The sequence below is a fragment of the Rattus rattus genome, chromosome 3, assembly GCF_011064425.1.
Source record: "Rattus rattus isolate New Zealand chromosome 3, Rrattus_CSIRO_v1, whole genome shotgun sequence".
Lineage (NCBI taxonomy): Eukaryota > Metazoa > Chordata > Mammalia > Rodentia > Muridae > Rattus > Rattus rattus.
Window position 1 is genome coordinate 160,961,262 of NC_046156.1, and position 25,443 is coordinate 160,986,704.

Consider the following 25,443-nt stretch of genomic DNA (forward strand, 5'->3'; position numbering starts at 1 on the left):
ACAACAAAAAGAGGCCTTTTACCAGGTTCCATGTCATGGGTAAAATGTTTCAACCAGGATGACATGAGTTTCAAGATTTCTAGCCTCGAACTCTAAAAAATAATTGCTCTAGTATTTTTAAACAAAAAATTATGGTAATTTTTAGCAATATTAGAAAATAAAATCAAGTTCTCAATATTCTGTCCAAAGTTATTTAATTCAATAATGAAATAATCCCAGCATTTGTCTCATATCTGGAGCTGCTTTGGATTTATTCTGTTTTTCAAAAATACTTTTCTGTCTTTTGCTAGGTTTTTAATATTTTCTTCTAGGAAGTTTATCACGTTTATTATGTAAAATGAATAAAATATTTATGTCCATTAAAAACTTATTTTATTATATGTAGAAAAAAGATTTATTGAAAAATCTGTAGTTACAGATAAAGATCTAAAGATTCGTTTATTGTAGTAACACATTTCTACTGTAAAACAACGAACATGACAGTCATTCTATGAAATGACAGAGACATGCCTTTTGCACTTTCTTAAATCTTATTCACAAGCACTATTATAATTTTTCTCTGGGCTCTATTATCTGTATAGGTTTCATCAGTCATGAAATAATTACTTTCACGCTCTAATGCAGGTTTTGACATAGAAAAATAAAAAGACATTTTTTTTTGTTTTTTTATTTGTTTTAAGTGCGTATGAACACCTTAGAGGCACTGATAATATTGTCTTCCTATCATAATTCTAGGGTGGACGCAACCTATACATGGAGTGAAATATCAACATTTGCTAAAATGATAGATTTTATACAGCAAATCTAATTTTCAATGACAGATATAAATAATAAAGAAAAATGCTAACAAATAAAAAATTGTACACACATGATAGGGAAGGAAAAGCAGAAGAAGAATGAAGGGAAAATAGTACAATATTTGAGGTGATAGCCCTTTCATCTTTGAGGGAAGAAACACAGATAATTGTGTTCTGTTTACTCTCAGCACAGTTGTTTCCTATTTGGTATTCTCTTTCTTTTTCTAAAACAATACCACTTCTGTGCTCTACAGAAGTGAACAAAAGTAAGGCCTCCATAGGCTATGGCATGCAGCACATTCTGCTTTGTTGCTTTAACATGTGATACGTCATTAAGGCGACATTTGTTCAGCTTTCAAATGTTGAAGAAATTCTACTTCCTAAATATTCTTAGAAGTGGAACTCTTTACCTTTTCTTCTATTAACAATTGAAAAGTTTGGGAAGAAAGTTTGGGTCTTTGAGATGTATTTTGTGAACTATGAAAGAAAAAAATGCAAGAGTTTTTGAACAAAGTTACTAATGATACAATTTTCTTTTTGTTTTTTCTTCCCTCCTTTTCATTACTGTGGGGTTTTTTTGTTCTGAAACTTGGTGAGAATTCTGGATGACTTTGTTTTTTTCATTTGTTTCTTTGTTTTGTTTCTTTTGGTTTTCCTTAAGGTGAAACCATATCATTTTGACTTTTTCTTGAGAAATTAATTTTCCTTCAAGAATAAAATACCAAGTAAAAGAGTCTAATATTATTTTATTTAACATTTTCTGTATCCATTCCTCTGTTGAGGGACCTCTGCATTCTTTCTAGCTTCTGACTATTATAAATAGGGCTGCTATGAACATAGTAGAGCATCTGTCCTTGTTATATTTTCAAGCATCTTTTGGGTATATGTCCAGAAGTGGTATATATGGGTCATCAGGTAGTACTATGTTCAATTTTCTGAGGAACCTCCAGACTGATTACCAAAGTTGTAAAATTTGCAGTCCCACCAACAATAGAGAAATGTTAACCTTTCTCCACATCCTCACCAGCACTTGTTGCCCCTGAGTTTTTGATCCTAGATATTCTGCTGGTGTGACCTGGAATCTCAGGGTTGTTTTGATTTGCATTTCCCTGATGACTGAGGATGTGGAACATTTCTTTAGTTAATTCTAAGACATTTGATATTCCTCAACTGAAAATTCTTCGTTTAGTCCTGTACTCCATTTTTAATAGGCTTATTTGAGTCTCTGGAGTCTAACTTCTCGAGTTCTTTATATATATTGGATATCAGCTCTCTATCTGATGTAGGATTGGTAAAGACCTATTCCCAATCTGTTTGTTGTCATTTTGTCCTAATGACAATGTCCTTTGTCTTAAAGAAGCTTTGTAATTTTATGTGGTCCCATTTGTCAATTCATAATCTTAGATCATAAGCCATTGTTGTTGTGTTCAGGAAAATTTCCCCAGTGCCTATGTGTATGAGATTCTTCCCCACTTTTTCTTCTATTAGTTTGAGTTTATCTGGTTTTATATGGAGATCCTTGATCAACTTGGACTTGAGCTTTGTACAGGGAGATAAGAATGGATCAATTTGCAATCTTATATATGCTGACCCCTAGATGAACCAGCAACATTTGTTGAAAATGCTCTTTTCCACTGGATGGTTTCATCTCCTTTTCAAGGATCAAGTGACCATAGATGCGTAGGTTCATTTCTGGGTCTTCAATTCTATTCCACTGATCTAACTGACTATCTCTGTACCAGTACCATACAGAATTTATTATTATTGCTCTGGAATACAGCTTGAGGTCAGAGATGGTCCCCAGAAGTTCTTTCATTCTTGAGGATATTTTTTTGCTTTTTTTGTTATTATAAATAAATTTGCGATCTGCTCTTTCTAACTCTATGAAGAATTCAGTTGGAATCTTGATGGAAATATTGAATCTGTTGATATCTTTTGGCAAAATGACCATTTTTCTTATATTAATTCTGCCACTCCATGAGGATGAGAAATCTTTCTGTTTTCTGATATTTTCTTCAGTTTCTTTCTTTAGAGACTTGAAGTTCTTGTCATACAGATCTTTCACTTGCTTGGTTAAAGTCACACCGAGATGTTTTGTGTTACTTGTGACTATTATAAAGAGTGCAATTCCCTAATTTCAGCCTTATTATCTTTTGTGTAGAGGAAGGCTCCTAATTTTTTTGAGAAAATTTTATTTATTTTTCTGTTGGATATATTTCTTTATTTTTATTTCAAATATTATTCCCTTCCTAGTTTCCTGTCTGTAAACCCCCTATCCCCTCCTGCTCCCTCTCCCACATAACAGTGTCCCCCCCATGTACTCCCTCCTTAACACCACCCCACCCGACATTCCCCTGCACTTGGGAGTCCCACCTTGGCAGGACAAAGGGCTTCTCCTTCCACTGGTGTCCAACAATTCCATCCTCTGGTACATATGAATTTAGAGCCATGAGTTAGTCCAGGTGTAGTTTTGGGTAGTGTTTTAATCCCTGGAAGCTCTGGTTGGTTGGCATTGTTGTTATTATGGGGTTGCAAGCACCTTCAACTCTTTCATACCTTTCTCTAATTCCTCTTACAAGGGTCCCATTCTCAGTTCAGTTGTTTGTTACTAGCATTCGCCTATGTATTTGACATGCTCTGGTTGTGTCTCTCAGGATAGTCTATATCCGGTTCCTGTCAGCCTGAAGTTCTTAGCTCCATCAATCTTATCTAGTTTTGTTGGCTGTGTATATGTGGGCCTCATGTGGGGCAGGCTCTGAATGTCCACTCCTTCAGTCTCTGCTCTAAACTTTGCCTCCATATCCCCTCCTATGGATATTTTTGTTCCCCTTTTAAGAAGAACTGAAGCATCCACGTTTTAGTCATCCTTCTTCTTGAGCTTCATGTGTTCTGTGGATTGCATCTTGGGTAATCCCAACTTTTGGGATAATATCCACTTATCAATGAGTGCATACCATGTGTGGTTTTCTGTGATTGGTTTACCTCACTCAGAATAATATTTACTGGTTCATCTCATGTGCCTATGAATTTCATGAAACCATTGTTTTTGATAGCTGAGTAGTACTACATTGTGTAGATGTACCACATTTTCTGTATCTGCAAGGGCATCTGTATCTGTATCTTGAAGGGCATCTGGGTTCTTTCCAGATTCTGGTTATTATAAATAAGGCTGCTATAAACATAGTGGAGCATGTGTCTTTGTTGTATGTTGGAGCCTCTTTTGGGTATATACCCGAGAGAGGTACAGCTGGGTCCACTGTAGTGTAATGTCCAATTTTCTGAGGAACCTCCAGACTGATTTCCAGAATGGTTGTACAATATTGCAATCTCACCAAAAATGGAAGTGTGTTCGTCTTTTTCCAAATCCTCCCCAGGATCTGTTATCAACTAAGTTTTTTATCTTAGCCATTCTTACTGGTGTGAGGTGGAATCTCAGGGTTTTTTTCACTTGCATTACTCTGATGACTAAGGGTGTTGAACATTTTTTTAGATGCTTCTCAGCCATTCGATATTCCTCAGCTGAGAATTCTTTGATTAGCTTTGTACACCAGTTCTAATAGGGTTATTTGGTTTGCTGAAGTCTAACTTCTTGAGTTCTCTGTATATTTTGGATAGTAGCCCTCTATTGGATATAAGATTGGTAAAGATCTTTTCTCAATTTGTTGGTTGCCATTTTGTCCCAATGACAGTGTCCTTTTCCTTCCAGAAGCTTTCCAGTTTTATGAGGTCCCATTTGTCGATTCTTGATCTTACAGCATAAGCCATTGGTGTTTTGTTCTGAAAATTTTCCCCACTGCTCATGTGTTCAAGGTTCTTCCCCACTTTTTCTTCTATTATTTTGAGTATATCTGGATTGATGTGGAGGTCCATTTTTCACTTGGACTTAAGCTTTGTACAGGTCGATATGAAAGGATCCCTTTGCATGGTTCTACATGCTGACCTCCAGTTGTACCAGCAAAATTTGTTGAAAATGCTATTTTTTCCACTGGATTGTTTTAGTTCCTTTGTAATAGATCAAGTGACCATAGGTGTATAGGTTCATTTCTGGGTCTTCAATTCTATTCTACTGATCTATCTGCCTGTCTCTGTATGAATACCATACATTTTTTATCACCATTGTTCTCTAATACTGCTTGAGGTCAGGGATTTTGATTCTCACATAAGTACTTTTCTTGTTGAGTAAAGTTTTCACAATCCTGGGTTTTTTGTTATTCCAAATGAATTTGAAAATTGTTCTTTCTATCTCTATGAAGAATTGAATTGGAATTTTGATGGGGATTGCATTGAATCTGTAGATTGCTTTTGGCAAAATGGCCATTTTTACTACATTAATCCTGCCAATCCATGAGCATGGGAGATCTTTCCATCTTCTGAGATCTTCTTCAATTTCTTTCTTCAGAGGCTTGAAGTTCTTAGTGTACAGATCTTTCACTTGCTTGGTTAAAGTCACACTGAAGTATTTTATATTATTTGGGACTATTGTGAAGGGTTTCTTTCTTTCCTTTTTTTTTTTATTTTGTCCCATCTTTATTAAATTGGGTATTTCTTATTTACATTTCAAATGTTATTACCTTTCCCGGTTTCCATGCCAGCATCCCCCTCCCCCATATTATATGGGTGTTCCCCTCCCAATCCTCTCTCCATTACTTCCCTCCTCCCAAGAATCTTTTTCTTTCTTAACTACTACTATGTTTTATTTCGACTGTCATAGTCTATAAGTCTTATGCTACAGCTTACAACAACATTTCCCTTTTTTCCCTTTGTACCTGAAGCTGGTGTCCAACTCATACTCCTCCTGTCTTACTGTTTATAGTACTGGGATTATAAACATGTACTATCCTATCGCCCAAACCCCTAACGTTAGGGGTTGAATTTAGGGAATACTGTGAAGTGTTATACGATGGATATTGGAAAAGAGAAACATTTATTGCTGGTTGGAATACAAATTTGTGCAGCCACTATAGAAAGCAGTATAAAACAGTGGTTCTCAACATTTCTAATTCTTCAAACTTTAAAAAAAAATTCTCATGTCATGATGATCCTTATTAAAACTTTATTGTTATTTCATAACTGTAATTTTGCTATACTCATTAATTTTAATTGAAATATATGATAGTAGGATATCTGATATGTGGTGACTGTGAAAGGGTCATATTACCCTACAAAGGTCACAATCCACAGGTTGAGAAATACTGTTATAGAGGTTCCTTAATAAGCTGCAACTAGACCTATGACAAAATACAGCTATACCTCTATAAGGCATATGCTAGGAGAATCTACATGCTACTATAGAGACAGTTTCTCAACCATGGCCATCACAGATCTATTCACAATAGTCAGGAAACAGAAACAGTATAGATTCAATAAATAAATGATTAGTGAAGATATCTTATAATTGGAAAATAAAATATTATTAGTCTGATAAGAAGAATAAAGTTATAAAATCCGCACTAAAATGGATGAAGACTGGAAACAACAATTCTGAGTGAATTAACTGAAGCTAAAAAGTAACTTTTTAATCATAACAACTGGTAACTAAGCTTCCATTTCTTTTGTTAACTTATTGAGACAAAACAATGACATTTCTTTATCTTATTAAGAACGTTCATTTCCTATGATATTGATGACTAAGTATTGCACGGTTCCCAAAATGATCCCTTGTGTTATTGCATACATCATATTCCAACATTTTCTGAAATATCATTTCAATCTGGATGCCTTTAATTAATTAATTATTTTTGTCAGGCACATTTTAATTATCTGCTATACTTCCAGACTATTTCAGCTAAACTTTCCTATATTACCTGATAATAAGAAAATTAAGAGATTATAGCTTTTCTTTAACTGCATAACTGTATCATGATTTTTTTTCTGTATATTTCTTTTAGGACTTTAATTTACTTCCCTAACAAGCTTACTTGTAACAAGCTTACCCACAATATATTAAATAACACTGGTCTTTGATAAACAGTATACTTGTTTAGAAAATTAAAAACGATTCCTAATTTTATTCTGCTATATGTACAGATCAGTGCCTTAATCAACCATCATCAGAGAATCTTCTTCCTATAGCAGAGTTATAAATGTACACATACACAGCTAGACAAGGTGCAAGAACCCTTGGAACACACAACTCTATGTCTCCATCAAATTCCTCCCCTCAGAGATCAGAGAATTCAGTGAAAAAAATCAATAGGCCAGAGGGGATGGAAAATACCATGAACTTGGCTCTCTACATCAACTAAGCAAAGTTCGTGAGAACTCAGAGAAATTAAAGCAAAAATGTAAAGGGCCAGCATGAGTTTGTCCCAGTTCCTCTGTTTATATAGTATAGCTTTCACTTTAGCAATTTTTTTTATGGAATTCAGGATTTTGTGACCCAGTAAGACCATTATTTTTGTGCTTCTGTGGTTTCTTTAACATCTTTCGGTTTGCCATGTCCAACTTCAACGTGAGGATTTCATTACATTAGCAAAATTACAGTTATAACACAGCAAGAAAAATAATTCTATGCTTGGGTTTATCACAGCATGAGGCAGTATATTGAAGGGTCACAGCATTAGACAAGCTGCGAACCACTGATTTAGAGGGTCTTGGTGTCCTCCATACTTTGGTGCTTATATTCTTTATGCATTCTCTTCTGCGGTGTTTTCTGAGCTCTGAGGGGAGAGATTCAAAACCTACTCAACAAGATGAAGCAAGTACCAGAGATGGCTAGGAGAGCTAACAACCAGGAAATTGATAACCCACTACCTAGGGTAAAAAGAAGAATGAGAAGAATAAGAAGGAGGAGGAAAGGATGAGGGGAGATAGAGGAACAATAATAGAAGAGAAGGAGTAGACGGGGGAGGAGAGGACAAAGGGAGGAGGAGGGAAGGAGGAGAATAAGAGAAGAAGAGGGAGGAGGAGGTGAGAAGAGGAAAAGGGAAAGAAATATATGTATAATTAGAAAGTGAATCCTAATGCTAATCTGATATATTCATAGATCATGTAGTAAGAGAAAAGGTCCTTCCTTCAGTAGATGGGAAGAAATATAGAGACCCACAGCCAGATATGATGAAGAGAGGCTAGAGAACTTGGAAAATCAGCACTTCTATAGAGCCATTTCTAAAGGGCATGTTAAACTGTATATGGGATTATCCATCTCCACTGCATATTTTGCTATTATTATTGAATTTCCTGCAACCTTTGATGTTGACTAGAAATTTATTGACATATTTAAAAGTTAACTAAGACTTAGCAGAATCAATAGTAAAGTAATTTAATAATTAATGTTTACCAACAGGTTTGCAAAAAGAATTGTAGGGGAATCCTTCTGAAGCTCCTACTACTAGGTGAATTTTCCCAAATGCAATTGATTTGATTCGGTTTAACAAATATCTCTTCATATATAGAAAAGCATGTATTTCAATCAAGAATTTAAGACATATGATTAGTTACTAGGAAAAATAAAACAATAATTTCCGCATGAGTACATACTAACTTAATTTGTTGAAAGATATATATATATATATATATATATATATGCCAATTTTCACATCAACATCTTGATTGAAGACAATTTTTTACCACATATCAATTTTATTTTTGACAGTACCTAGTGCCAGAAATATTAGAAATAAAGCATATTTTGGAGATGATCTCTCTGTTTTGTTAATGCAATTCATAATGAGAATTCAAGTTTTGTGCAAAAAGTAAGGAGATGTTAAGTCTTTTTGTTCTGTATTTCTTCCTTCCTTTACTTTCTGCTCCATGTCTAGCTTCTTCTGATTTCATTTCTTTTATTCATAGCTTTACCCTATTCCCCATACCATGGTCATGGACACCCATGGAAGCAATTCTCACACCTTAGCCTCATAAAATCAGCAATCCAAATAGATATCACTCTACATTGTGAGTTCATAAACATACAAACAGATTTGTATATATTTGTGTGTTTGTGTAACACAGGGTACTCATGTATGAAATTCCAAAATGAATATTTCAAAATATTTACCCTATAAATGCTTTATGAAGCATTGTTTTGTACATATTTTTGTATGTGTATATAGTATATCTGAATGTTACCATTGTTTCTGAATTATTCCTAAAAGGCTGATGACTCTGACTGATTTAGGTGTCTGAAAAAAAATATGAATTGGCTAACTGAATATATTCCATAGAAAATGATAATTAAATATAATTATGAGTATTTTCATAATCTCTTATTTTGTTCTCATTTTTGTTCATCGTTTGCCTATCATTTTTAAAGATCTTTACTTATCGTGGTACTTTCCTTTCAACAACTAAGTGTACAAGCATTCATTTTGTCAAAAATAGATTGGGATTATGATATCATTTAGTGGATAACTTTTTAGAAATTTATCTGTCCTTAATATTGTGAAATCATAACTTTTTATCCATTTTGATATATGCAATGGATTTAGCTAGCTTTGGGCTGATGGACAAAGAAAGTTATATTTCCCGGTTACTGTGCCATCCATCAAGCACCACAGTGGCTCAAAGCAATTTCATTCTCTCTTCCTATCCCAGGGGTCCCAATATATATTTTCATTTTGCCAGCTAAAATGAGACTATGATTCTCCCGATGCGTGGTCTTCAGCTTCTCCTAGCTCTCATTGACTGGGTGAGGAATTATTGTACCATCACTAAGCATCAATGCTGAAGAACAGCCTATCCTGTGATTGACTTTGGAATTGTTTGTTTCTAATACAAAGTGAATCTGTTGAAAGAGAATAGAAGTTACCTAAGTTAAATGATAAAAACTCTCTCACTAGAAACTTATATAATTTGCAAACCCACATACTAACAGAGAAACATAAATACACACTTCAGAGAAACATATCTGTATTTTATTTTTCTCCTCAGGCTATATTTTTAGTTATAACCAGTGAAACATACTACCTATTATCTTACTACAAATACCTTCTTTTGCTTTTTAAAATAATTTATATAATAAAAAGAAAAAGATGAATTTTCAGTTCACGTGGAACATTTAATGCATATCTTATGCTAATTAGTGCAGTATGTGTGTGCAACAGAATTCTGTTCAGGACAAAACTTAAACATTTAATGCTGATCATCAGACAACAAAATTATGCATAGGTTTGTTATTTCCTTTCCTATTTACTCTTTTGTTGACATTGATTATTATTTACTAAAATTAGGAATTCATACACAGAATTCATTAATTGGAATAGTGAACCACATCAATATTTTATTTGAAAATTATTTTACCAAAGATTTTTTTAAGGATCTGTTTTGTGTACTTTAATATGATAAATATTAGGAGTGACAAGATAAATAAAATCCATATTTGCCTGAAGAAAATATAAATTAATTGCCCTATCAAAACAATAAAAACACCGATATAATGAGACTAGAAAGAATCATGACTTACAGTTTTTAGGTCCTAAACTTAAAATAATTGATAACAAACTTAAGATGTCAAGATTTATTTTTTCTTTTTTTTTTTTTTTTTTAAATTCTTTTTTTCGGAGCTGGGGACCGAACCCAGGGCCTTGCGCTTCCTAGGCAAGCACTCTACCACTGAGCCAAATCCCCAACCCCTATTTTTTTCTTTAAATGTATTTCCAACTCATTTATTATTTTACAAAGCATATGCCAGTTTTAATTATATGACAATGAACAGCGAACACTAAGCAATTTAATGATATATAAAATAAGACACCATCAGAGGAATTCAGAGAGGGCACACTGAGTATGCCCTGCTTGGCCCAGCACAGCAGGAACCCTAACTTAGAATATATTAAGACCCCCATGATAAGAAAGGCTAGACTCAAGGAAAATACTCCACTTTGATTTCTTCGAACCACACACCAGGTTGTTATAATCAGATGACCTGTATGTGTGTTCCACTTGAACATGAAAACATGGACTTGGAATATAGACATGGCCTTCTGTGTCACCTGTTTTAGGGAAAGATCTATGAAGGACATTCTCAAAGATAAAACTTCCATGATTCTGAAAGTTCATGGACATCAATTTTACATGGTAGGCACATAGACTCCCTGAGAAAACATTGTATTGATGAGACAGTATAATAGCCTATAGAGTTTCAGGACTAAAATATCTTATTCAGGGTTATTTACAAATGAAAGAATATGTGTCTCAGCTCAGGTGTCTGAGAATTAAGATCTGATGTCTGGCACCCTGCGTATTGATGATAACTTGCTTTTTTTCACAAGCTAAAACAAGATGACAGCTCTGTGAATTCCAATTCATAAACATGTCAACAGATCAGTATTAATTTCATGTGAGTTTTACCCAAGTTAGTTCTCATAAACAAGATTATTAACACAGAAAATGACTCTGTAATATTGTTTCTTAGACGAGTCTTTAGGTCATTTTCATAATTAATGATTGATATGTGTTGGCTCAACACGTTGGAGTGGTCTCACCCACTGGCTGGTGACCCTAAATATTATGAGCACGTAGATTTCACAGGCCATGAGAAAATATCCAGTAAGCAGCACTCTTTCATAGCTTCTGATTCAGTTTACTGCCTCTTTTCAAGTTTCTGCCTTGATGTGTTTTAAGAATCAACTGAGATGTGAAGATATAAGGGAAAAATAACCTTCCTCAATTGGTCTGTGGTCATGGTCTTTATATTAATAATAGAAGGACTACAACAGAAATTGGGGACAGATTATAATGTGTTTCTGATATAGACATGAACATGTGATTTTGGAAGATTGTGTAAGAAAAAAATATTTAGTACCAATTAGCACTGATCAGTGGGAAGCTGAAAGATACAAATGGTGGACAGTTTTTGGTTTTGTTTTTTTTGTTTTGTTTTGTTTTGTCAAACAATGCAGACAATGGGGTCCTCAATTGTAAAGTTTCAGATCGAAGTAAATGCTCTATTAGAGCCAGTTAAGTAATATTTTGGATTGAGAATATGAGGCTCTGATCATCTGAAAATGAAGAGTTGAGTATGCTTAATAAAATACAAGAACCATTAAAATGAAGCGTTTGCATTACTGTGACAATGGATATTGTTCCACTGGAGCTAAAGAGTATATCGTGATCAGGATAACAGTAACACTGAGACAAATATTTCTTGGAGATATCTCTTCTGGGTCAGCATGCAATAGCTGGGATCACTGTGATGTAAGGATATTATACCTTTTATTGATCATTGACTTTGTTTAAATATGAGGGACTCCCCAGTAGCACTGGTATTGAAGGTATTAATGTACTATGGAAAGAAGCTGAGGACTGGTATCATAAGAGACCAGAAAAGGTCTTGGTAAAGATGTAGTCTTGGATATCGCAGAAACCCTAGGTTTATAGGGTTTTTAAAGAGAACTTGAGGCTTGACACTTTGTGTCAAGGTCAGAATCCTTGAATGAAGTGAAGGGAAGATGATTGGAGAAGGTGCCATCCTATTATAGTGCAGACCCCAATAATTGGGAGATGAAAATATGCATATGTTAACCAATATGTACTGCTTGATTAGCACATTTTAAAAATATTTTTCAATAACTTAGTCTGTCCACTGTCAAGGGAGACATGGTTCTCATTTTTTATCTCTGTCATTATGTAGTAAAATTAAAGTAATTACACCAACACTGTCAAGCATCTATATTGAATCACTGTAGCTGGATGGCAGTGTAGTTTAGAAGGGGACTGCATGAAACAACACCTACTTACAACAAGTTGATTAATAGGGAACAAAAATGACAAAAATATTTATAATATTAGTGTGATAAAGTCTGATTGTCAGAAATTTCCTAGGCACTCTACCACAAAGATGCATTCAGAACTTTGTACAATATAAAATTTCCTTGAATTGCCACAAAAGGACTGGAATAATAGACTTCTTCAGTACAGAAAAGACAGAAACATGGTGATTAGCAGACTAAACCCCTCTGTGTACAAGTAAAATGGAAATAAAAGGACCAAGAAACAAAAAGAAAGGATGAAGGAAGGAAGACAAGAAAGAAGGAAAGAAAGAAAGAAAAGAAAGAAAGAAAGAAAAGAAAAAAAAGAAAGAAAGAAAGAAAGAAAGAAAGAAAGAAAGATGGAAGGAAGGCAAGGCAGGCAGGAAGGAAGGAAGGAAGGAAGGAAGGAAGGAAGGAAGGAAGGAAGGAAGGAAAAAAAAAACTATCAACCATAGGGCTTGGCTATTCTTCACAATGAAGGAATGATTAATGTCTACAGATAAAGATCTGATCTCTAGTAGATGTTTATCTTTAGAAAAAAGAAATACAAACTACATTATGCCAAACTCTGTAATATGTATTGAGTAAACCATGTTATCTGATGTTTCATAAATATTTTTAAGACTACAAGTTACAATTCACTTGGTCATATCTGTATAGTAAGACTTTTATTCTGATTAGTGGCATATTTAAAAATTGAGAAATTTATTTGATTAAATTGCCAGCCTAATGTTTGGGGAAATACATTCCACAGCCTGAGCAAAAGTGGATACAACATAGATGACAACATTTTTTCTCTCTCTCTTTTAATAATTGGATATTTATTTACATTTTAAATGTTATTCCCTTTCCCAGTTTCCTGTTCATAAGCCCCCTATCCCCTCTATAATGGTATTGCCCTACCCATCCTCCCCTTTATGCCCCACCCCTCCCGGCAATCCCCTACACTGGGAATTCAACCTTAGCAGGACCAAGGGCTTCCCCTTCCGTTGGTGCCTAACAAGGGCATCCTCTGCTACATATGCAGCTGGAGACAAGGATCTGTCCATGTATAGTCTTTGGGTAGTGGTTTAGTCCCTGGAAGCACTGGTTGGTTGGCATTGTTGTTCATATGGGGTTGCAAGTCCCTTCAACTCTTTCAATCCTTTCTCTTATTCCTCCAAAGGGGATCCCATTCTCAGTTCAGTAGTTTCTGCTAGCGATGACCTCTGTATTTGACATGCTCTGGCTGTGACTCTCAGGAGACATCTATATCAAGTTCCTGTCAGCAGGCACTTCTTAGCCTTTTTTTTTTTTTAAACATGCAGCTTTAGGTGACTAGAGACAGAGAATGAATACAATACAAGAACACCTAAAACTATGAGGAATGGAAAGCAGAAAGCCCCCAAGCAAACATGAAACTGCATCAGGGTCGCAGTGTCTAAACACACACTGCTGCATTAAATGTTGGTGTTTGAGCAGGCTAAGCCATGACATAATCCCTCTATTGACTACACCATGCAAAAATCAAATTCACAATTAGGTCATCTCTCCCTAGCAAAAATAGCAGTTTTTAGTAAAAATACAGCATAGGAAATACAAAAATTTAATATGTATATACTGGGTGGAATGCAAATTGAATAAAATTATCAAAAACACTGGTAGACTAACATTTGATTCAGTAGTCCCATTTCTCATTATATATCTAAGCTAGTGAATGGTTATCTACATTCCACATGGGGGGCGGTATTTGCAATACTTAAGAATTAGAAACATGTTGTTTGTCAATGGATAAAAAGAGAAATTCTCGCATGAGTACACTGCAGAATATTCTTCGGCCTCGGAAGGGGTGAAATACTTCATGGGAGATGAGATAAGTCTGTGCACTGATATAAGCTACTTACAGAAGAATCCATGATGTATTACACTTTGGATTAGGAGAGGAATGGTCTTGTAGCTCTTCAGAATAGAATAGCCATTTTCCCCACAGTCTGGGAAAAAGAGAGGATAAGCATAGTAATTGCCTGAGGAGTAAGTTAAAGGTAGAAATTCACCAGAAGGTCACAGTGTTAATGCATAGAAGGGTTACTACCAGTAATATACCCTGTCTCTGGATAACCTTTCCTTTAGTCTATGCTCCATAGTTTGTCTCCTTATTTCCTCTGATGAATAATTTTTTTCCCCTTCTAAGAAGAACTGAAGTATCCGAACATTCATTGTTCTTCTTGAGCTTCATGTGGTCTGTGGATTGTATCTTGGGTAATCTGAGCTTTAGGGCAAATATCCAAATATCAGTGAGTGCATACCATGTGAGTGTGGTTTGTGTGTGTGTGTGTGTGTGTGTGTGTGTGTGTGTGTGTGTGTGTGTGAGAGAGAGAGAGAGAGAGAGAGAGAGAGAGAGAGAGAGAGAGAGAGAGAGAGAGAGAGAGAGAGGATTGGGTAACCTCTCTATTTTCTAGTTCCATCCATTTACCTAAGAATTTCATGTAGGAGCCTGATATAGCTATCTCCTGAGAGGCTCTGCCAGAGCCTGACAAATACAGAGGTTAATGCTCCCAGAATGGCTATTCTATTCCTACTGGATTGAGCACTAGATCCACAATGGAGGAGTTACAAAAAGGATTGAAGAATCTGAAGGGGTTTGCAAATCCATAAGAACAATACCAACCGGCAGAACTCTCAGGAACTAAATCATCCTCCAAAGAGTACACAAGGACAGATCTATGCCTCCAGCTGCATATGTAGCAGAGGATTGTCTTGTTTGACACCAATGAGAAGAAAAGCCCGTTGTTTTGCCAAGGTTTGATGCCCCAGTGTAGGGGAATGTCAGGGTGGAGGGGCAGGAAGGGGTAGGTGGGTGGGGAAAGACCCTCATAACCCTCATAGAAGAAGAAAAAGGGGGGGTTGGATAGGAGGTTTATGGATAGGAAACTGGGAAAGGGGATAATATTTAAAATATAAATAAATACTATCCAATAAAAAAAAATCATACACTGTGTTTCCAAGCAGGTACAAGAATAAAACAAACCTAATTCCTAATTTCAAAAGTGATACATGCTTGAAGGTACATGTTGAAGCACATTTGAAAATTAATTTGTTTATTCCTGAATTGAAATTTTATATATATATATATATATATATATATATATATATATATATTGCATGATTTCAGTGTATTTTTTAAGAACAAATTTAGTTGGGATAGAGAGGGTTTGGAAGAGTTGTGATCATGGGGTGTTCACTGAAAAGGACTGAAGTTTCCAGTATCCATATTCTCAGGTGCACAACTGCTGATGCCTCCATAGACTCCAAGATCTCTGAAGACTAATTTTGTCCTCCATATGTACCTGTATGCATGTGCTTGCATATGTACACACACTCTCTCTCCCTTTCTCTCTGTGTCTCTCTGTGTCTCTGTGTCTCTGTCTCTCTCTGTCTCTGTCTCTCTGTCTCTCTGTCTCTCTGTCTCTCTGTCTCTCTCTCTCTCTCTCTCTCTCTCTCTCTCTCACACACACACACACACACACACACACAAACCTCCTTAGCCTATTTTAGTTATTTGTGTGAATATGGTTTCAATACTAGTCACTCAATGTTAGACAATAGAAAATGGTGCTCATCCCTCACAGATCAATGGACATGCTAATATAGAAGACAGACATTCCGTGCGCCAAGAAATAACCTTGGCCACTAATGACTGTCGGATGAAGGAGCAAAATTACATATTTAAAAACAAAACCAGATTGAATGTATTTGAAGAAATAAAAAATGCTTGTAATAAAATGAAACTGCATCTTTCACAATGTTGGATTTTAAATGTATTGTTTTGCCTCTCCATTCATAAGAAAATTACCATCTTTAAATTATGTTTGAAGGAATCATGGATAACATTTCTAAGAAATAGATTAGGACAGCATTTCTAGATAATTGCCAGAAGAAAAAATAAGTTTATGAATTAGAATAGTGTAGCCCCATGCGTTTCACAGATCCTGCATATATTATCATAATTTATGGGGAAAAATCCTGTGAGAAATATTACAGGAGAGAACTTACTGTTTTGGTAGGAGATGCTTAGTGTGAGGTAATTTTTAGAGATAATCTTGAGGTTTCCTGCAACACCACATAAAACTTTAGGAGGAGCCCATCTTAAGAAACTAAAATCTAAAGAGAGCCAGGTCAACAGTACATAAATAAAACAGCATTAAATAACGCCACTGTGCAGTGCCCAAGTTTAATACCAATAAGCAGGACACAGAGAGACCATGAAGACACTTGAAATTTGACTACACTGTTCTGTACATATGTAATGTTGACTGCCAACTTTTCTCCTCTTAAAAGTAGCTAATCCAAGGACATAGATGTCTCATTGGCTAAGCAGCTAGACTCAATGATTTATTATTTGTGTAAAGTATATGACTCATTAAGGATTGGAAGACAACTAACTTAAATTTTTGAAATCGTGAATTGCAGATCATCTACTTTTAACACGTGTAATCACTGTGGATATCAGAAGAACATATAGGAACTGTAACATATTTAAATATGGTATAAAATGATGAGAAGGCTCGTAATCTTATTTCACTATCTACAACCACAACCAAAATAGAACATTCTATTAAAAAATGGAGAAATTTTGCTCTATTTGGCAAGTCTATTTTTTTTTTCAGACTTGACAAAATGAAGAAAAATGGATGAACCTCCACAAATGTCTATAACATTTCTTTTTATATGATGTGAACAATTAGAAGATGTTATAGCAGGAGAGCATCTGGATTCATCCGTCATTTTGTAAATATGATGCAAAATAGTTTAAGAAAAAATGAAGCCGAGTTATTTATCTCTCTTTTTTTCCGGGCAGTTAAAAATATACAATAAAAAAACCCAGCACTGTTGATTGTTGATGCCTCTTCTCATTTAGCATAAAAGAAAATTGATTTTCTTTTCCTTGAGGGGCAAAATAACAGTGCTGTTTTCATTTTCCAATTGTTTTTATCAAACACATTTTAGTGCATACCATATTTGCATCTTAGGCAAGCTTTTTTTTTCTTTTAAGTCAGAAATAATTTTCATTTTCAGCACTGTGTGCTCCCTTAAGGGAGTGTATTAGCTGTCACATGTGGTGTAAGTGCATAATTAGCCTCTTGCTCACTCTTTCTGTGTTCTGCATCCAGGTCGGTGGTCTTTAAACACTCAAGTAGTTATTCCAAGGGCATTGAACACTTACCAGTTTGGCTCAGCAACTGGGGTGAAAGATTGATTTGAATCGGTTGAGTCTGGCTTCAGATGAAAAGGTTGCAGAACATACTGAATTTTTCAGTTCTTTAAGGAGTCTTACAGCAAAATGCCAAAGTTTGATGAGCAATAACCATCCTGGAAATAGGATGATGTGAAAATAATCATCCCATCACAAAGAGAAACAGTGGGGAGGTAAAAATGAATGCATTTATCTTAATGCTTTGGAGTAATACTACATAGATAATGGTAAAAAAATATGTGTTTACTTTTATATTCAAATAAAATTAGGGTACTTTTAATCAGTAAGTAGTGCTCATTGGTTTTTACTACTGTGAGTTATAGTTACGATAAAATTATTGAATATTCTAATAGGCTTCACTATTGCGTAATCATAAGGAAAAATAACGGAAAGGTTTGTTTACTCTCTGGAGAACCTTGTAGTAGTAAATGATAAGGGACTTGAACACAATAACTTAAACAATAATTTATGAACTAGAACTAAAACCTTGATAATTAAGTGCCTCCTCCTTTTTTTTTACAGTAGCTCAATTCTCAGTCCACTGTGCCATGAATTCCATAAAGATGCACAGACTCAAAGTGCATAATAAGGACCTTCTCAGTAAAGCTGGTTGCCATTGAAATAATTCTAATTTCAAGGAACATGAATAATTGCAACACATGTTCGTGTGTGCCATAGTTTTCAAAGATGATTTGTGCATCTGTCTTTACATATCTGTTGATATTCCTGAGGTATTTCTAAGTATGGGTAAACAACACATAATAGAAAACTTCAGCCCTGTGTCTTACAAAACTAATTAGTCTGCCAGTTATTACAGAGAAATTTAATCATAAATAGTTACAGTTCTGACTTCCCCCATAGTTGTTTTGTGTTGTTAGAATGAAGTGCTTTTACTCCCAAAAATGTCCTGGAAATAACTTTGTCTTCAAGTAATTTTTCATATAAATAGTTATATATTTATGAATCTGTATTCATGCCCAATTTTGCTTTTACATTGGTTTAAAATGAGCTTGGAATTTTAAAAAGTTAGAACTGAATAAAAACATTTCAAATTAATTGTTAGGTAGTTAACTAACCTCATACCTATTTCTGTCATCTCTATTATCAGATTATTTCTATAGTTTAATATAATTATTTTAAATTAGGTTGCATAAAGCCTAGACACATTAAATATGACTTGTGTTCAACCACAAATAAACAATAATGTGACTTTTTATCCCTATTATGTCTCATTTATTCATTTTTAAAAAGGTAATAGTCAGAATTTCAAAAGAGAACTGGGCCCTTTTCTGAGACTTATTCTATCCTACAAAGATCTTCTCATGTATTAAGTACTTATTGAATGTTCATATTTGTGGTGGTATTAATATGAGATAGATTATCTTGTTCAGGACTTGAACTAATTGATCTTTCACACTGTGGCAGGATAATCTAGGTAGCAAAAGGCTTTCACAAACTCTGATTGTCCAACAAAAAATATTATAAATTCTATTTTCTTTCTGTGATCATGGGCACGCCTGGATCAGACTCTGACAGATAAAAAACGTAAAGAAATCTAATTTAACTCTCACTAGCTTGCTACTCTCTGAAACTAGTGATCTGTGTTGAAATTAATATGTTCACTATTTTATTCTTAGTTTAAAAGGAACAAAAATGTCATCCTAGGCAATAATGAAACAGTCACACAAGAACAAAATTATACTCAACACTGACATAAAAAATTAGAAGATTAAACTTTCAGAAATCATTTTCCTTCCACCTTTCAGTCTCAATTTTTATCAAGTTGTATTATTATATTCTTTAATCTTTTTAAAAGTTCAACTGTTATGCCCCTCCCAGTCCATCCTCCAACTGTAACAGGTCTTATAAATATGTGTGTACACACTGCCTTGCACTCACTGAAGGAAACCAGAATATAGACATTTAGACCTATGTAATGACTATTGTTCAGCTCTGCTCTTTGTTCTGGGGACAGACATGAGTTTTAATCTTCTGGCCAAGACACACCCAGGTAAGACACACAAGCAATTTATCACAAGACTCAGTAGTCTAAAAATGCACAAGTTATGTTTGGTTCCAGAAAAATAAACATTTGTCTTAATTATTAAATCACATTATAATACAAAGATATATGTACTTACAGAGTAATAAGGGGAAAGAATGTCCATCTGAAAAGACTATTTGTTTTAAAATGTTCCTTATTGTAATATTGATTTTCAGGGAGATTTTTACCATGTTTTATAAGAGTTTTACATTTTTAGAATAATATACATATATATAAGCATATCCTTATGAAATATGACAAAAATCTCACAATTATATAACTTATAGCGTTATGACTCCATTGATGGGAAATCAAATAAAAGACATAGTACATGTAATTATTATTAACTGATAAGTTTTATATACATTTAAAACAATTATTACCTGATGAATATAATTTTTTCTTCTGTGATAGATTTCACCTATACCAGCTCTAAATTCAAGCTTTATATTACATATGTAACAAAAAGCTTTGTAAAAAGCACTTGTTATTAAAGTCATTGAAAGTGACAGTCACCAAAAAACTGATATTCTAATAAAGCATCCTTAAGTCACTTTACACTTGGTTTGGAATACTGTATAACTGTGTATTCCCTTTTGTGATTTGAAATACTAATTAGACTCACCGGAAGTTTTTTCTCTAGTTTGCTTTACCAAATGTTAGAAACAAATTTCATGCAGCATTTTAGTATTTTAATATGCACGAAATTAGTATATGAGGCATGCTTCTATTTAACTTATGATAATGCTACTCACTTTAGAGCACCAAATGCCAGTGCTTGTGAGTGTGTCAGCTTGTATCTAAAATAACAATTCCACAATAAAGCAAATGCCATGGAGATTATTTACTGATTGAGCTCAGAGTAACTCTGCTCGCTTTCCTGGTGTGTCACACCTGCTTAGAGATTAAATTGAATTATTTTATGCTACATTAAGAAGGCATTTTCTAGAGTGATACTTTATGTTCTTGATAGGCAGTTGTGAATGGTTCTGTGAACTCAGCCACATTAGTTTTTTCTTTATGGTGAAGAGTTCTATTAGTGACAATTCACCCATAATTTTATCTCAGAAAGGAAGAAAATTCCTGACAGAAGTTATATCCATCCTCTTTGTCTCTGCACTAAAATAATAAGAAATTTAACACTGTTAGTAGCTTCTAAATTCACGCGGGTGGAACTTCAATTTAATGCTTCAAGTGAACCGAATCACCTGCAAATACTAGTACTGATTAAAAACCCATGTTTTTTTTTTTAAATGAACTTTCTTTTTCAGCATTAGATTATGTTTCAAAATATAAACTGGTTAAGAACTTCCTTTCTTGTATTACTGTACATACATTATATTTATATGAAAGATATTTTTATGTAAAGAAATAATGTACATCAATCACAATCCTTGAAAGACCATCTACCAAGTCCATCATTCTTAGCCTTACAGTATGCCTATAATCTAAATTCTAATTTCATGTTTACAGTCAATGCAAACCCAATATTCTCATCGCTCTTTTGGCTACAAAAGTCCAATCACAAAATTATAAATTGATGTTTTAAATTAGTGTATGTAATTGTTTAAATAATGACAACTCACATTTAAATATACATACATATGCAGACATATAATTAGTACTTTGAGTGTTTTGTTTGTTTTTATCCTATAAAGAATGAATTCTGCTACTCACATAGTCTAGAATGTGTTGTCTAACTTTGGAGTATGGTATACTTACCAGAGCTGCTTAAACTGTATTTTTGTCTTCAAGAAGCTATTGCCTAACAGAATTTTTATTTTGTGTAAAATCTATTTATTTTTAAGATTGTCTGATTCAGCTGTTATTTATGTGTTTCTTTTTGTTTTGTTTTTTACACTCCAGATTTTACTCCCTTTCCAGTCCACCCTCCTGAGAGTTCTACATCCCATATGTCTCCCATGCACCCCTGGCACTCGCCCCCCATCTCCACATGGATGTCCCCACCCCATCCAACCCAACAGACATCTAAACTTTCTGGGACCTCCAGTCTTTTGAGGATTAGGTGCATCTTCTCTGTCTGAACCCAGACCCAGGAGTGCTCTGCTGTATATGTGTTAGAGGCCTCATCTCAGCTGGTGTATACTGCCTGGTTGGTGATCCACTGTCTAAGAGGTGTCACGGGTCCAGGTTAATTGAGACTGCTGGTCTTCCTACAGGGTGCCCTCCTCCTTAGCTTCCTCCAGCTTTTCCCTAATTCAACCACAGGTGTCAGTTTTCTTTTTGATATGGAAACCTAGTGTCTTATTCATGTTAGCTAAGAGCATTACCCTGAGTTATATACTTAGTCTTCTTCTTCATTCATTTTTCCTTTTTCACCTCCCTCTTCTCTTCACCCAACCTACCATTCTTCCTTCTTTCTCCTGTTACTCTTTCTTATATTGTCTTATATTCACTGGCATATACAAGGTGGACCAATGTTTGCCTTACAAACCATAAAGGCATTTAGTTTGCCATTCTTTACCTTAAATAAACACCTGGGGTATCTGACACTAGAAGCCTGTACTAAAACCTCATGCCTTTGTTTGTTTGTTTATTTGTTTGTTTGTTTGTTTTTAACATAATATTTAATAGTTGATGTTGCCCTGAACATATTATGTAATCAAAGAGTCCTTGAAATTTTCATTCTAATGCTTCTACCTCCTTAGTCCTGGGAATACAGCCTTGTCAACTTTTGTATTTTATGCTTCAGATTTGGTTTCAATAAACATTGAACAGTTAGTTCATATGCAAAATATCTACATAAATTATTGAAATAAATATTCACAAAGAAATTGCATAACAGTATAGTTTCAGCTAAAATAAAACTTAAATTACAATAGGTCTCCTCAAAGATCTATGGTTAAATCAGCTTTTAAATTTTTTTTTATCATTGATCTGGATAGATTTTCTTTCTTTTTTTTCCCCTTTCCCTATTTTCTGATTGATTGTAAGATGTTACATAGAATGCAGTCTGCGATTTGTTTTCTCTTGCTCTCTCTTGCTCAGTTTTAAAGAAAGTCGACATCATGAAATGCTAGGTCAACGAGAGGAATACTCCTAAGTCCTTTCCCTGGTTTCTGTTTACTTTATACTTTTCTTCATTTGTTTATTAATTTATGCACTTTACATCCTGATTGGGCCGTTGCTCCCTCTCCTTCACCAACCAATCCTTACAAACCTCTCCATTTGCTACCCCTCCCCTTCTCATTAGAGAATGTGATGACCCCTTGGGTACCATCCTGCACTGGGATTCATGTTGCTGTAGAAGTTTATCATCTTCCACTCTGGCCAAACCACCAGTAGAGCTAGGGAAAGGTGATGCAAATCTTTAGCAAAGTTAGAGACAATCCCTACTACAATTGTTAGGAGATCCACTTGAAAAACAAGTTGCATATCTGCTACACTAATGTAGGGGCCTATGTCCTCCCATGCGATGCTTTTTTGTTCAGCACTGAAGGTAATTCAACCTCTTTGAGCCTCCATGGCTCATGTCAGTTGACTCCGTGTGTCTTCTTATAGTGTCTATGCCCCTCCAGCTTTCTCAGTTCTATCCCATTAGACTCCTCAAGCTCTACCAGATATTCAGTTGTAAGTCTCTGCATCTGTAAGTGTTTGCCTCTGAGAGGATGCTCCCCAGACCACCCACTCACCACCTATTCCCTCATACACACACACACACACACACACACACACACACACACACACACACACACACACACAGCTCACTCCCTGCATCCCCCCTTCCCTGTAGCATCAACTTTTTGCAGGAGTGAACACATCCTCACCCACTAAGGCCAGACAAGGCAGACTTCAGCTACATATGTGCTAGGTGCAGCCAGCTCCTGTGTGCAAGCACATCATGGCATCATTAATAGTGTCAGAGTTTGATGCATGTCCGTGGGATAAATCTCAAATTGACTTTTCCTTAAATCTCTGCTCCATGTTTGTCCCTGCATTTCTAGTAGGAACAATTCTGGATAAAAAAAGTATGAAGTAGGTTGGTGACCCTATCACTCCACTGGGAGTCCTGTCTAGCTACTAGAGGAGGACTCTTCAGGTTCTATCTCCACAGTCTTGGGCATTTCAGCTAAGGTCATACCCATTGAGTACTAGGAGCTTCTTACATTCCATTTCTCTGAGAATTTCCAGAACTTCCCTCCTTACTACCACAGTTGCAAATTTCCATTCATTTTTCTCATCCATCTTAGATTCTCTCCTGTCTTTTCCACTGATCCTGCCCTCTTTCCTCCCCCATCCCCCATCCTACTCAGGCTCCCCTCTCTCTGCCTCCCATAATTATTTTTTCCCTCTTCTAAGTGATACTGAAGCATCCTTAATTAGCCCTTCTTGATTGTTAAATATCTTATGGTCTGTGAGTTTTATCATGGGTATTCTGCATTTTATCTAATATCCACTTAACAGTGAGCATATACCCCACATTTTGTTTTGGGTCTGGGTTACCTCACTCAGAATATTTTCTAGTTCTTTCCATTTGCCTGCAAAATTCATGATGTTCTTGTTAAAAGCTGAATATTTTTCATTGTAAAAATGAACCACACTTTCTTTTTCCATTTTTTTGGTTGAGGGATATCTGGTTTTATTCCAACTTATGGCTATTATGAATAAGATTGTTATGAACATAGTGGAGCACGTGTATTTATGGTATGGTGGAGCATCTTTTGGGTATATGTCTAGGAACGTTCTAGCTGGTTCTTCAGGCAGAATTCTCTTTGATTTTTTTGAGGAATGGCCAGATAGATTTCCAGAGGAGTTGTACCAGTTTACAACCAAATAACAATGGAAGAGTGTTCCTCTTTCTCCACATACTTCCCTACATGTGCTGTCATTTGGGATTTTATCTTAACCTTTCTGACTAGTGTAAGGTGGAATCTTGTTATAGTTTTGATTTGCATTTCCCTGATGATTAAGAATGTTGAAAATTTCCTCTAAGTGCTTTTGGACATTAGAGATTCCTCTATTAACAGTTCTCTGTTTGGCTCTGCATCTGTTTTAATGTGATGGTGAGTGAAGCATCATCATTTCAGAAGACAGTTATGCTAGGTTCATGTCCACAAGCATAGCATAGTGTCATTAATAAGTGTCAGGGATTGGCTCTCTCACATGGGATGTGCCTCATTTAGGCCAGTGTTGGTTGGGCCATTCTGGCAATCTCTATTTCACATTTGTCCCTGTCTATTTTCTAAGGAAGACAATAAGGAGCATTTTAAAGAGTAGCACAAAGGCAGAGAGTATAAATACATTTGGTACTTACTGTTATGTTTTGATAGACATACCAGCAAGGTTTTTCTATTGAAATTAGCAATTTATATGGAAAACATCAAATCACTTATTACATTTAAAATTTCCTTTTTTTTTCTTTTTTATTAACTTGAGTATTTCTTATTTACATTTTGATTGTTATTCCCCTTCCCAATTTCCGGGCCAACATCCCCTAACCCCTCTTTCTCCCCTTCTACATGGGCTTCCCCTCCCCATCCTCCCCCCATTAATCACGTTCACTGGGGGTTCAGTCTTGGCAGGACCAAGGGCTTCCCCTTCCACTGGTGCTCTTACTAGGCTATTCATTGCTACATATGAGGTTGGAGCCCAGGGTCAGTCCATGTATAGTCTTTGGATAGTGGCTTAGTCCCTGGAAGCTCTGGTTTGTAGGCATTGTTG